Source organism: Oryctolagus cuniculus, chromosome 2 (assembly GCF_964237555.1).
Source record: "Oryctolagus cuniculus chromosome 2, mOryCun1.1, whole genome shotgun sequence".
In the NCBI taxonomy this organism is placed as follows: Eukaryota; Metazoa; Chordata; class Mammalia; order Lagomorpha; family Leporidae; genus Oryctolagus; species Oryctolagus cuniculus.
The window spans coordinates 36,146,951-36,160,035 of NC_091433.1; the positions used below are offsets into that span (position 1 = coordinate 36,146,951).

A 13,085-nucleotide genomic window follows, 5' to 3' on the forward strand; every position below is an offset into this window, starting at 1 on the left:
TAGATCGTTTTCAGCATCTTCCAAATAATGTGGACAGAGATGAGGTACACTTAATGCATGACTCCTTAGTATGCAAAACACAAAACAGGAAGGCGACTTTCCTTCTTTAAGAAGACAGTATACTTTATTACCTTTAATGGGAAGCAGATTTGAAATCTTTCGTAATCTCATGAATAATTTTCATCAGGAAAGAAAAGGAAGAATAATTCAGCATCAATGATGCCAGCATTAAAAAATGCTGTATTTCCATGTTTAGACCATGATTCTATTAATTCTTTCAATTACTTTTAGGTCACTTCCAGTTAAGCCATTCTGGTTTATATCCCATCAGGATGTAGCTGTGTTCAAATTAAAAATATTTTACAGAAGGCATCATAAGGGTTTTTAATGATCATGGAGATAGTTCAATAATATAAATTATCAAATTTTTCTAAGCAAAAAAATTTTTTTGGTAATATGTTTCACAAAACACTGGGTAACTAGATAATGTGAGAGCTATAATGTTAGAAATATACACGCAAATATGCCTGTATACTTTCTGGCTTTAAGGATAAAAATAATCTCAGAAAGTAGAATGTACATTCCCACACACATACCTATAAAAGTAAAATGACCTTACTGAGGAGATCACATTTAAATCATATGTGAAAGAAGGAAAACATCTGTTTTTATGTAGATTAAAGGGAAAACATTTAACAAACCAGCCAAAAATAACATGTGGGTTCTTCAAAAAGTTCGAGGAAAATGGTACTAAAAGTTAAGTTTATTCTGTGCGAAATTTTTAAATTATTCTACTAGAGGTCTTCAAGAAATCTCCTGAAAAAATGTGTATCATGAGAAAAACTATGCATGAATTTCAAGTTGCTTGCACTAAAAGAAATGTTTTAATACCATGTTCCTAGAACTTTTTAAAGTGTTCTTGCCAAAGACCAAAGACTGTAGTGCCAGGAAGGTATGCTGAGAAAAGTTATAAATAGGTTAACATGAAGTGTGTTGGTAGCTATGCTAACAGGAATTTCTAGGATGCTGGCATTGTGGCAAGTAGGTTAAGCCTCTGCCTGTGTGATCCCAGCATCCTATATGAGCGTTGGTTCCAGTCTTGGCTGCACCACTTCTGATCCAGCTTCCTGCTGAATAAAAGCAATGGAAGATGGCCCAAGTCCTTGGGTCCCTGCCACCCATGTGGGAGACCTGGATGGAGTTCCAGGCTCCTGGTTTTAGTCTAGTGCAGCCCCGCTGTTGCAGACATTTGGGGAATTAATCAGCAGATGGAAGATCTCTCTCTCCCTCCCTCTCCCTCTCTCTCTTGTAACTCTTTCAAATAAATCTTTAAAAAAGGGTAATAAAACATTTCTGGATATCTAGGAAAACTGCGATGGGTCCACTTTGATGTCTATTAAGGAAACATTGCACTCCACAAGCTGTTAACTTTCCCTTTATCCTCAGCGCTCCCTGAGAACTTCCTAATGTTAGTGGAAGGCTCTGCAGACTCCTTTCCTCTTGCCCTGGTGTCATTTATTGTAAGATTAGGATCTTGACTGATTGGTTGTTCTGCCTTTGGAAATTAATATCTTCAGCTACAGAATGGTCATTAGAAAAAAAGATTTGAACTATGCGTGCTTTTCCCGATGCTAACCCAAGAGTGAGTAGGCTGTAATCAATTTCATCCCAAATATGTATTACCTTACACAGATGGCCTCTAATGGGCACTATGGGAATTACATATTCAGCAAGCGCTGAAACGTGATAAAATTCCCATGGTATTTGCAGAACTGAAAAAATCCAATGACTAATTTTACTTTCAAAATGTCATCATGCCAAAAGTTATAAAGGTTTTAGGTTGATGATTCTTTGACATAATATTAGTTATCACTGAAAAATCATGAAATAATATTTATTCACTTAGAAAAGCCCACAAAAAGCTAATTTTCTCTTTCAGATGTTTTCAGGGAATGCAGAAGTTTAAAAAAGGCATATAAACATAAAATTTCAACTCCAGTGAAGATAAGATGTTTCACATAAAAGTACTTAAAAATTTCATGTAGGGCCAGGTAAAATGTATTATGGCAGATCTGGGTATTGTGTTTTTTTTCCAGTACATGTTTATTTTACTAAATAATAAATCTTAGCACAACCTATTTCTATATTAGCAAAATTTTGTGTTTAGATGGTACCTTTTTAAAAATTTGTGTTATGTTCCCAAGTAAGTATAATAATCTTAGTGATATCAATTTAGGCTTAAGATTACAATAAGGACTACTTGGTAGGGGTTTCCTTAAGACAAATAAAGAAACAATATTGATAAAGCAAGATTTTACCACTGGTGTAAATATGACAAAAGACTAGGAATATTTAGTAGATCTTACTTCAATATGACGTAAGATATGATTAGGAAGGTGAAAAACCATCTAACATTTCCTGAGCAGGCTGAGCTATGATGGCAAGAACAAAACACCAAGAATCAATGCAGACCCAACAGGAGCGAATGGGACGTAAAACTGAGATGAAATAAAAGTGAGAATTTTACACAAATCATTTGTCTCTGTTCTTTAGTTGTTTTCTTTTTTAACATTTATTTACTTGAAAAGCAGAATAACAGGAAGAAAAGGAGAGCTCTTTCATCCATTGGTTTCGTCTCCAAATGCTTGTAACAGCCAGGGTTGGAGCAGGCTGAAACCAGGAGACAGGAACTCCATCTGGGTCTTCTTCGTGGGTGGCAGGGACCCATGTACTTGGGCCACCATCTGCTACCGCCCATGTGCATTAGCAGGAAGCTGGATTGGGTGCAGAGCTGGGACTCATCCCAGGTACCCTGAAATGGGATTTGGGCACCACAATGCTTGCCCTTGTTCTTAAATCTTTAATAACATGAGTACTTTGTTTCCACGAGTGGGTCTCAGCCTCAGTCCTGAGCCACCCCACCAAGTGTACTTAATTCCCTCTTCCTCCTTGCAGGCCTCAGATTCACATTTTGGGATTAGCTCCTTTACAAGTACACATGCATGCCTACTTTTCATTAATTCATTCACAAATACACACTGAGTAGGCAATTCTGGGCAAGAATTCAGGGCTACAATAGTGGGTTCCTTCCTGAATGGGATGTGCCTCTCAGTAGGAATGAGAGACCCTTCCTTTGGATGTCCTCCTGTCTTGTTACCAACTGCACCTCCTCATCTTTGACTCTGACTCTCTTCAAGCCCAAGCAACGAAGAAAGGCTCAGGAATCTAGAGTGGTGCTTTGCAACTCCAGCACCACCAGACACCTGTAGGGCCTCTCACTCACAGTGTCTCACTGGATAGGTATTAAGGGGAGCTTGGAAATGTGCAGTGTTTACAATGCTGCTGGTTTGAGTACTGCTGATCTAGAACAGGGTTGGCAACCTTTTTCTGCAAAAGGACAAATGGTAGATATTTTAAGGTTTGAGTGTCATAATTCTCGGGGCCAAGTACTCGATTTTGTTGTTAGAACTTGAAAACAGAGAAAATAGGCAAACAAATGGAAGTGGCCTTGTTCCAATAAAACTTTATTTACAAAAATACGTAGTGGGTGGATTTTGCCCTTGGGCTGCCTGCAGACCCCTGCTGAAGAATCCCTGTGAGCATCCCATCTATGCACCTGGATCCACCCTGATTGGTTGCTCTGGATAATTCTTTGTCTGACTCCCGCCCTTCTGCATTTATTCTCTTTATTCTTCTTGTAATCCCAAATTACAAAGAAAGCCTATTTAGTATGACACAGGATTATCATCAGAGTGAGATAGAGCTGATAATTACATCATTATACCCTACCTTTAAAATGTTATGTGAGTTACTGTACATGATACACTATAGGTGTACTTTCATATAGACTCAAAGGAAAAACATAGGAAAGACGTATCTTCATCTGATGGCTCAAAAAAACCTATCCAACATGAGTTAAAAGTTGGCCTTGAATCTTAATGAATTTAAGATTTAGCCACACAATCACGAGAGGTGGAGGGAATAAAAGAGGAGACAATATCAAACAGAAGAAATCACAAGCAATTAGCACAGCCAGTAGGATGATGTTTGGAATACCTGCATCCTACATTGGAATGCCTGGGTTCAAGACCTAGTTCTGCTCCCAGTTCCAACTCCCTGCCAACATACACCCTTGGGGGTAAGAGATGGCCCAAGTAACTGGGTTCCTGTCATCCACATGGGAGACCAGGATTAAGGTCCCAGTTTCTCACTTCTGCCTGACCCAGCCCTGGCTGTTGTAGGCATTTGCAGACTTAACTAGCAGATGGGAGATCCCTCCCTGATTGCCTTTCAAGAGAAAGAAAAAAAAAAAAGAAAGAAAAGGAAAGAAATGAGAGAAAGGACAGTCACCTGTGCAAAGACAGAGGCATGAAAAAGGATATGTTAGAGAAATTGCCATTTATTCAATATGGAAATCCCAAGTGAGGTGAGGTGAGGTGTGGTGATGGGGAATGTGAGGCTGGGAATGAAGCAGAAGGGTCTGTGTGTTATGCTGAGTGTAGGAGGAACAAAGAACATCTGGTATGGGGCCAGCACTGTGGCACAGCAGGTTAATGCCCTGGCCTGAAGCACCAGCATCCCATATGGGCGCCGGTTCTAGTCCTGGCTGTTCCTCTTCCCATCCAGCTCTCTGCTATGGCCTGGTAAAACAGTAGAAGATGGCCCAAGTGCTTGGGCCCCTGCATCCATGTGGAAGACCTAAAGAAGTGCTTGGCTCCTGGCTTTGGATCAGCGCAGCTCCGGCCGTTGCAGCCATCTGGGGAGTGAACCAATGGATGGAAGACCTCTCTCTCTCTGTCTCTACCTCTGTAACTCTGTCTTTCAAATAAATAAATCTTAAAAAAAAAAAATCTGGTGAAGGATTTTCAACAGGGGGGAGGGGAAGATCAGATTTATAGTCCAGCAAGGTCACCAGGGAACAACTGGAGATGGGCAGGAAGAACGGTGGATACAAGACTAGTTAAGAGGCCACAGCAGTCATCCTCTTCTTTGGCTTCACGTATGGTCAAAGCTGGGGTTTGTGCCATGGGATTCTCATTCCACAGTGCTAGTTCTCAAAGACAGCTGAGGTCCTCTCTCCTCCATCCCACTGGGCAGCATTCACACTCATGCTGTTTCTTCTCAACGTCTTTAAGCACACAATGATGTGGTTTTATTTAACAGAAGGACGCCGCCTTTCTTTCATTTTGATCTGGACTATAGTACTAAGAGCATTAAACCATTTGGATGACTCATTTGCCTGTCTGTGGAGAAATTACGCAACTGGTTAATTTTTCCAAGGCCGAGAAACAGGTTTTTAACTTAGTGCTTTTCGAACTGTAGAAATCACATTTGAAAATCACAAAGCCAAGAGCTTGGCAAATAAGGCCAGAATTCACACACCCAGCTGAAAGGAATCAGGATTTGAGATGCGATTGGGTGTAACTTGCAAAAATAACACATCCATCTTATCTGAGTCAGGAGACAGCAATACTCAATGTGGAAAGTCTACCACAAAGAGCTTTGAAGAAGGAATTTCTCATGCCAGAAACAGGAGCATGTGATTACAGACCAACGAGATTCTTCAGTATTCTAAATAAGAAGATCCTGAAGATGCATTGAGAAAATAATGAAAAACAGTTTCTCACCCTCTTTTTAAGGAATACAAAGTGCCTCTCAAAGGGCACACAGAGGCTGCCTCATTTACTAAGTTGACAAGCCCCACACACGTCAATGCTCTCCCCATTCCAAATGCTGATCTAGTGATTATGCAACTCCGCACTTGATTACATTTTATGTTTCAAGTCTGCAATATTCTACACACATTGCCGCCTACTTCTAAACCAAGTCAGCAGCACAACATATGGATTATTAACATAGGATTTGGAACTAAGACAGAACTGGGATTTGAATCCCTGCCCTGCCAACCACCGGATATGCACCCTTCAGCAAAGTAACTTACCTTACCTAAGAATCAGTTTCCTCAACAGCAAGATAAGCTTAACCACGTTGACGTAACAGGGCTGTTCTGTGGGTGAAATTAGATCAGTAGTCCCAAACATCTTTTGAGTAGTAAATTAGGAAAAAAAGTTGAGTACCTACGTATGGCATAGCTATATTTTTGTATGACCTATTTAGTCTGTTAACAATAAATTACATACATTATAAAATGCAAAACCAGAAGCTATAGGAAGGATGGGATAAACAGAAGTTCTAAGATTTTCTTGCTTACCCCAGTGGATCATCCTGTGCACCCCATTTTAAAGGCCCATGAACTAATCAAGGCAATCAGTAGAAGACTCAGGGTTTAGTAAATGCAGAAAAAGTGGCAGATTTTATTAATAGATGAGCCAAGTGCAAATGCTCTTAAGCAAACAGTTAAACAGGAAACTACTGGAATTTTAAACCACGAAATCACCAGTACATCATGTAAATTTTCATCTAGTTTTTAGACAAATGAAAGTGATATTTGCAGCTACTAAGAATAGATTCGGTAGTTTTATCTGAAAAAGCGTTCCATTCTAATACAGAAGTTACTGTGAACTTGGCAGTCAGACATGCTCAAGAAAAGTCCTGTTTTCTATTAAGTTTTATATTTCTCTGGGAATCTGAAAACCATTAGTTACCACACGGTGCAAAGGCGCTAACCTGTTGTTTTTAGTCACATTGAGTGGAATGGTTGGTCTGCACTACACCACACCAAGGTCGACTTCTAACATCTCAGAAATGTCCACTATATTTTGGGGAGCAGTAAAGGAAGTAATGTAAAAAAAACCATCATGTCTTCACTGTCTTTAGTGTGTAACTCAGTGCCCAGGGCACTAAACCCTGTCTGGAATGACAGCTTTGGTTTTCAGGTTATTGCCTACCTTCCCTCACCGAAGCAAAAACAGATTCTTCTGTCCCTCTCCCCTGCTCTGCACCTAGAACAGCTCTGTCATGCAGCCTGGCTCAGACAGCAACTGTTCAGTCTTTCCATCTATGTCCTTCTCCTATTTACATATAACCAACTTGAACACAGGCTTTTTAAATGAATGAGTCTAACCTTCTAAACAATGCGTTTTGTAAAATTATTAGCTCTGTTTTTCACATATCCTTAAATTAATCTTTTTTTTTTTTTTTTTTTTGACAGGCAGAGTGGACAGTGAGAGAGAGAGACAGAGAGAAAGGTCTTCCTTTGCCGTTGGTTCAAGCCACAATGGCCGCTACGGCCAGCGCACTGTGCTGATCCAAAGCCAGGAGCCAGGTGCTTCTCCTTGTCTCCCATGCGGGTGCAGGGCCCAAGCACTTGGGCCATTCTCCACTGCTCCCGGGCCACAGCAGAGAGCTGGACCGGAAGAGGAGCGACCGGGACAGATTCTGGCGCCCCGACCAGGACTAGAACCCGGTGTGCTGGCGCTGCAGGTAGAGGATTAGACTATTGAGCCGGTGCTGGCCTTAAATTAATCTTAAGTGACAACAGATTTGACATCAATATGTTTGCTGCATGGAAAGCATGAAGTATATTCATTACCGGGGCAGGCTTTTCTTAAGCAAGTGCTTATGAAGCTCCAGCTTCTGAATAAATGATTGCGCTGGCGCTACGGCATCTCATCTGGGCACGGGTTTGAGACATGGTTGCTCCATTTCTGATCCAGCTCTCTGCTGATGACCTGGGATAGCAGTAGAAAATGGCTCCAGTGCTTGGGCCCCTGCATCCATATAGGAGACCTGGAAGAAGCTTCTGGCTCCTGGCTTCAGATCAGCCCAGCTCCAGCTGTTGTGGCCATTTGGGGAGTGAACCAGCAGATGAAAGACCCCTCTCTGTCTCTAAATCTGCCTCTCAAGTAAATAAATCAATTTAAAAAAATGAATGATTTAATAGAATAACTCATTCATTCATCAACTATTTATGAAATGATTACCAATAAGCCAAACACTTGAGACAGTGATGAACATAACACACACAATTTCTCCTCTCATGAAGTTTTAAGCCAGTGTAGTATATACATTAATCACACAACATTGCTATCTCATCAAAGGAGAGCTAGATTAGATGATGCTAACATCACAGTGTTCTGATTTTACTGTTAAACTCAGAAATGGTCCCCAACCTTTAATCTGTTTTTTGAAAAAGACAGATAAGAGTTTGATACATTTTCAATTTTTTAAAACCATATTTCTCAATCCATGCTTCATAACAAAAGAACAATTTCATCACCAGAGAAATATTGCTTTAATCAATGCTCAATCTAGACAGATATTGGATCTTGTACTATTTTCTATAATGCTCTAGATAAACGATTTGCTTTTGTAACACAGAAGCTATTAGTAGGTAATCTATGCACTGCTAAAGATATAATTGGATTTTTCTATTGAAGCAAATAGATAGACAAAATTTTCAAAAGACTGTGTTTCCCACCAAGGCACATCATCATAGTTTAACCAATGGTTTAATTATAAAATAACTAAGAAAGTAACATCAGAGACCTCTGTTCTATTCATTTTCAAAGGAATCCAGCAGCACAGGAGAATATGAAGCAAAAATAATTTATGTGCCTTAGAAATATGTTGGAATAAAATTAAAGCGACAGATCAAAGATGAGAAATTTTAGAATGACACATAAAGCTTCATAATTACTCAGTCGTTGGTAATTCTTCCTGAGCAACTGCAAATACATGCAATTGTTTTATTTTAAAACTCTAATTTAAAAAAATGTAGACTAACATTATAAGTAGTTTCATAACCTAAAATTACGAATCCAAATATGTTGTCATTTAAAATAAAAAGGTCAAGGAAGACAAAACAAACAGGTCAAGATTGTCATCTCAAGAAATGAGACAACTGTAAACTCTCTCAAGAGGTGATGAACAAAGACCAGCAGGTGCACCATCCACAAGACCCAGACTGAAGCTGCAATTCTTCTCAAAGTGGGTCAGGACAACTGATGGATTCGGCATGGTTCAATGGTTCCTTCTGCAGTCTATCTACCTGAAGTTTCTGGTTCCTGAACAAGCCAGGTCTTCTATGTCACCTTTTGGTCCATATTTAGTAACAGATTGTTAAAAAGATGAATCAGTGGTTGATCCTTGATGTAACTCATATAATTAGAATTAATTTTAAAATATCCTCAAAAGTTCACCATATAAATGTGCCAGAGCATAAAGGGTACAGTTTTATAGCAGAGATGACTCTAGTTTATAGTTGGATTCCAAAGGCCCAAATGCTTCCCCTAATAGTAATTGCCCATAGGGAAAACAACATCCAGAGGCCTTCTGCAAACCTCCCAGGTCTTTCCTCCTTTAGGGTCCCTGGGGAAGCTGAAGGTAGTGCATCCTTGTGCTCAGGTGTGCTGGGAAGAAAAGCAACAAAGCACTGAGCCAAAGGAGAATCGTATGTATCTTCCTGGATGTTCTTGGACTATAGGATGTTTTTTCCAGCTTATACCAGGAGTTATCATGTCCAAAGGGGTAAAGCTTTAACTGAATTTAAAAAATGGAATTACTGCTAATTTGAGCCAAACATTGGAGTGATCAGAGAGCGAGTGAGCAGGGTTTAAAAGCCCAATCTTAGCTGTATTGTAAAGTCTTCACTTATTTTGTAACATATTAAAAATATTTGTGTTTCCAGGAAAAGTTCTATAAATCTTTCACATTTTAGAGTCTTTATTGTAACACTACCATCAGTATGTCAATGGCATTTGGTGTCGCCAGGTCCAGTGTGCTCAGACACAGCTAGTACATGAGCACAATGATGCTCTGATCTTTTGAGAAGCACATTTTACAAAAAGTTCACACATAGATGTGGTAATATACAGCTTCCAGTCTGTGCTTGGTGGAGCCGTGAAGAGCCCCTCACAGACCACCATGAGGGCAAAGTGGGGGCCAAGAGAGAGCCAGTTAGGGGCTCCTGTCTGCACCAGCACTGTAACCAGGGCAGTTTTGCTTCTACGTTATGTATATCATGAGTCAAGCAATGTTTTGTTTGAAAAATCAGCTTTGTCTGCTTTAAAAAGAAAAGATTTGAAAACCACACTCCATTGAAAAAATTCACTGTCATGTTCTAAGTCCAGTATTATGGCCTACATAAAAATAGACTTCAATCACATAAAAAAACAGGCTCAGTGACAGTAGTGGAGAAAGAAGCCAAAACAGATGAACCCTACGACCGTGGCAATGAAATTTAAAGTCAGGGCAGCACACAGCAGCTTCTGCGGTCCGATCAGTTGAAATCTGCCTCACTGGGGTAGCCGTAAAGCAGTCAACCGCAGCTTCTGCTGAACACTGACTCCAGCTGATTTTTACCATAGACGCTCAGACAAGGAATTAAGTGCTATCACCCGGGCTTTGGAGATATAAAAACGCCGGCTCCTCGAAGGATCGGACTTGGCAGAAGCACTGGCTGAGCAATCGCTCAGGCACAGAGACTGCTGTGTCAGTCTATTCTGTTTCTCTCAAAACACTTCTGCTATATTCCACCTTGGTGAATTCATCTTTTGAGGCCCATTTCAAAAGTTAGCACCAAGTGTGTGGGTCACTCCCCTGGCTCCACCCGATTTCTTCACCTAACAATCTATTCAGACCCTGCACCCAGAGGGCCGTGGGCTGGTCTTCCTCATCTGCTTGTGCACCCCTGATAATACTAACCATGTAGAGAAAGTTACTTAAATGAATCATTGAATGAAACTCTGGTTTTGGGAGTAGGGATGAACACAGAAACCCAGTCCTGAGACAGGTGTTTGACAGAGCAGCTAAGACACGGCTCAGGACACCTGCATCCCACATTGGACTGCCTACGGTCAAGTCCTGGTTCTGCACACCCTGGGAGACCGCAGGTGATGGCTCAAGCACTTGGGTTCCTGCCACCCATGCAGGAGACCTGGATTGAGTTCCGGTCTTCCAGCTTCAGCCTGGCCAAGCCCTCACCACCATGAGCATTGCGGCCTGAACCATTGGATGGGAGATTAGTTTCTCTCTGTCACTCTGTCTTTTAAATAAAAAATAAAGTACAAAAAGAAACAAAAGAAAACCAGTGCTTATTAGGAATAGACTGATTGAATAAGGGACCCAACTTTTCCCCCTTTCTGCGTTTAGATTTTTCAACAGAGGTTAGAGAACATGGCTTTCCTTTCTCATGTGTTTAATTCAAGAGGCAGTCATAACAGAGATTTCTGCATTTGTACACTTAAAAAAATACATACATTTTTAATTGATTTCCCTAGGCAACTTAAATTTCAATGTAACTCATGATCGCCATCTGCTGACAAAAGGCTGAACTTGTATTTCAGTTAAAAGCTAGAATTCACAAGGTTTTTTTTAAAGATATCAAAAAACAAAAATATAAAGCTGTTAATTATAGAAAATCTATAAACTCTAGGACACTCAGAGTAACAATGCTATCTATACACACTAAACATCCAGAATTTTCTCTACTTTGTTTCAAGTGGATACAGTATGTTCAGAATCCATTTTCAAAAATGTTTGTCCCTCTATATTAATTCTATCTGATCAGCATCAATATTTTGCTCAAGCTGTATATTAAAGGAGAAAAAGAATCATCTCCACTTGATCTTAGCCAAAAGGCCGAGAAGCGATAAAAAAAATCTCTAAACAAAGAAAGAATATAAAAACTGTTAGAAGAATAATAAAATTAAAAATCAGTATTAATTAAAAATTAGTGCTTTGGTTGGAAATCTTGAAAGACATTATGCTTACAGCTTCAGATTACTTTATTTCACCACATAATACCCCCAAAACATAGTCATTTATAAATGTGTTAGAACACACAAAGTGTGCACGAGCAAGAGAGAGAGAGAGAGAGAGAGAGAGAGAGAGATTCAGTATGTCAGCTGATAACAAGCTCCTTGCTGTGTGCACATCTGTAAACCTGGCAGGTGGGATGTGTCATGTTGGAAGATACCGCACGCACGATTTCATGTATTCTTAGATGTGATAAAAATTAAGTTCAAATATAAGGGGAAATACCTTGATATCCACATATCTACAGTTATCTGATTATATAATCTGTAACCATGTGGCTATCTCCTGCTTATAAAACAATACAAGTGATAGATAATATATAATATGGAAAACAGACCATGTTCCCTAACATGATTAGAATCTATTGAGGAGACACGACAGTAATATCTAGGGTTACAAATGGCAGCTGTATGTGACACAGAAAACCACCTGCAGTGAGAACAGGATATTATCCTGGGTTACACCAGGGAGGGCGCACGTGGAGCAGAGGGAACAGTCTGGGAGGTGTCAGCAGTGCTGCCACCCGTCAAAACAGGAAGAACCATGAAGAACATTGCTTGACAGAGAGGAAGAAGGAAAACCATTGTCAGCCATTACTTAGCTGGAGGCAAGACCAAGTGATCTGCGTCTATAACAAGCTAGTTTGACTCTGTGCTGTGCAAACATGAAGGAGGCAGGTAATGGCAGCATTATTTAATGGAGAATTAAGGGACAGAATGAAGACATTTAGGTGCTTCAGAGCACAAACACTGCATGAGAGTGAGAATTCCAGTCCACTTTTGTAGGAAGTGCATAATCATGGCCAAATTATTAACCATTCTGTTGCCTTGATTTCTTCACCTGTAACACAGGGCTAATAATGTCACAAAGGGCTGGGGCGAGGATTCCACATAAGTTAACAGATGAAAAGGCTGTGTAGGAACAGCACCTGCACACACTAAGGACTACACAAAACCATTTGCCACTCTTAAGGAAGCAAGACTTCTTGCTATGCATACCACATCCATCACATGTACTCATCACTTTCAGGCTGAATAGCCTAGTTCATTTGTAAAATGAAGACATTTTTAGTTGTGAGTGAATGATAGAAGTGTGTGAGGTTAGCACAATGAGTGGCTGGGGGTAAGCACCGGCCTGCTCTTTTTTTTTTTATTTTTTATTTTTTATGTTTTGACAGGCAGAGTGGACAGTGAGAGAGAGAGACAGAGAGAAAGGTCTTCCTTTTGCCATTGGTTCAACCTCCAATGGCCACTGCGGCCGGCGCACTGCGCTGATCCGATGGCAGGAGCCAGGTACTTATCCTGGTCTCCCATGGGGTGCAGGGCCCAAAGACTTGGGCCATCCTCCACTGCACTCCCTGGCCACAG

At 40.4% G+C, this 13,085-nt stretch overlaps 1 protein-coding gene across 3 annotated transcripts in view; it reads right to left on the minus strand.

Moving 5' to 3' along the window:
• Positions 1 to 13,085, minus strand: part of ATP8A1 (ATPase phospholipid transporting 8A1) — a 262,162-nt gene that overhangs the window by 109,712 nt on the left and 139,365 nt on the right. The window lies entirely within an intron of this gene.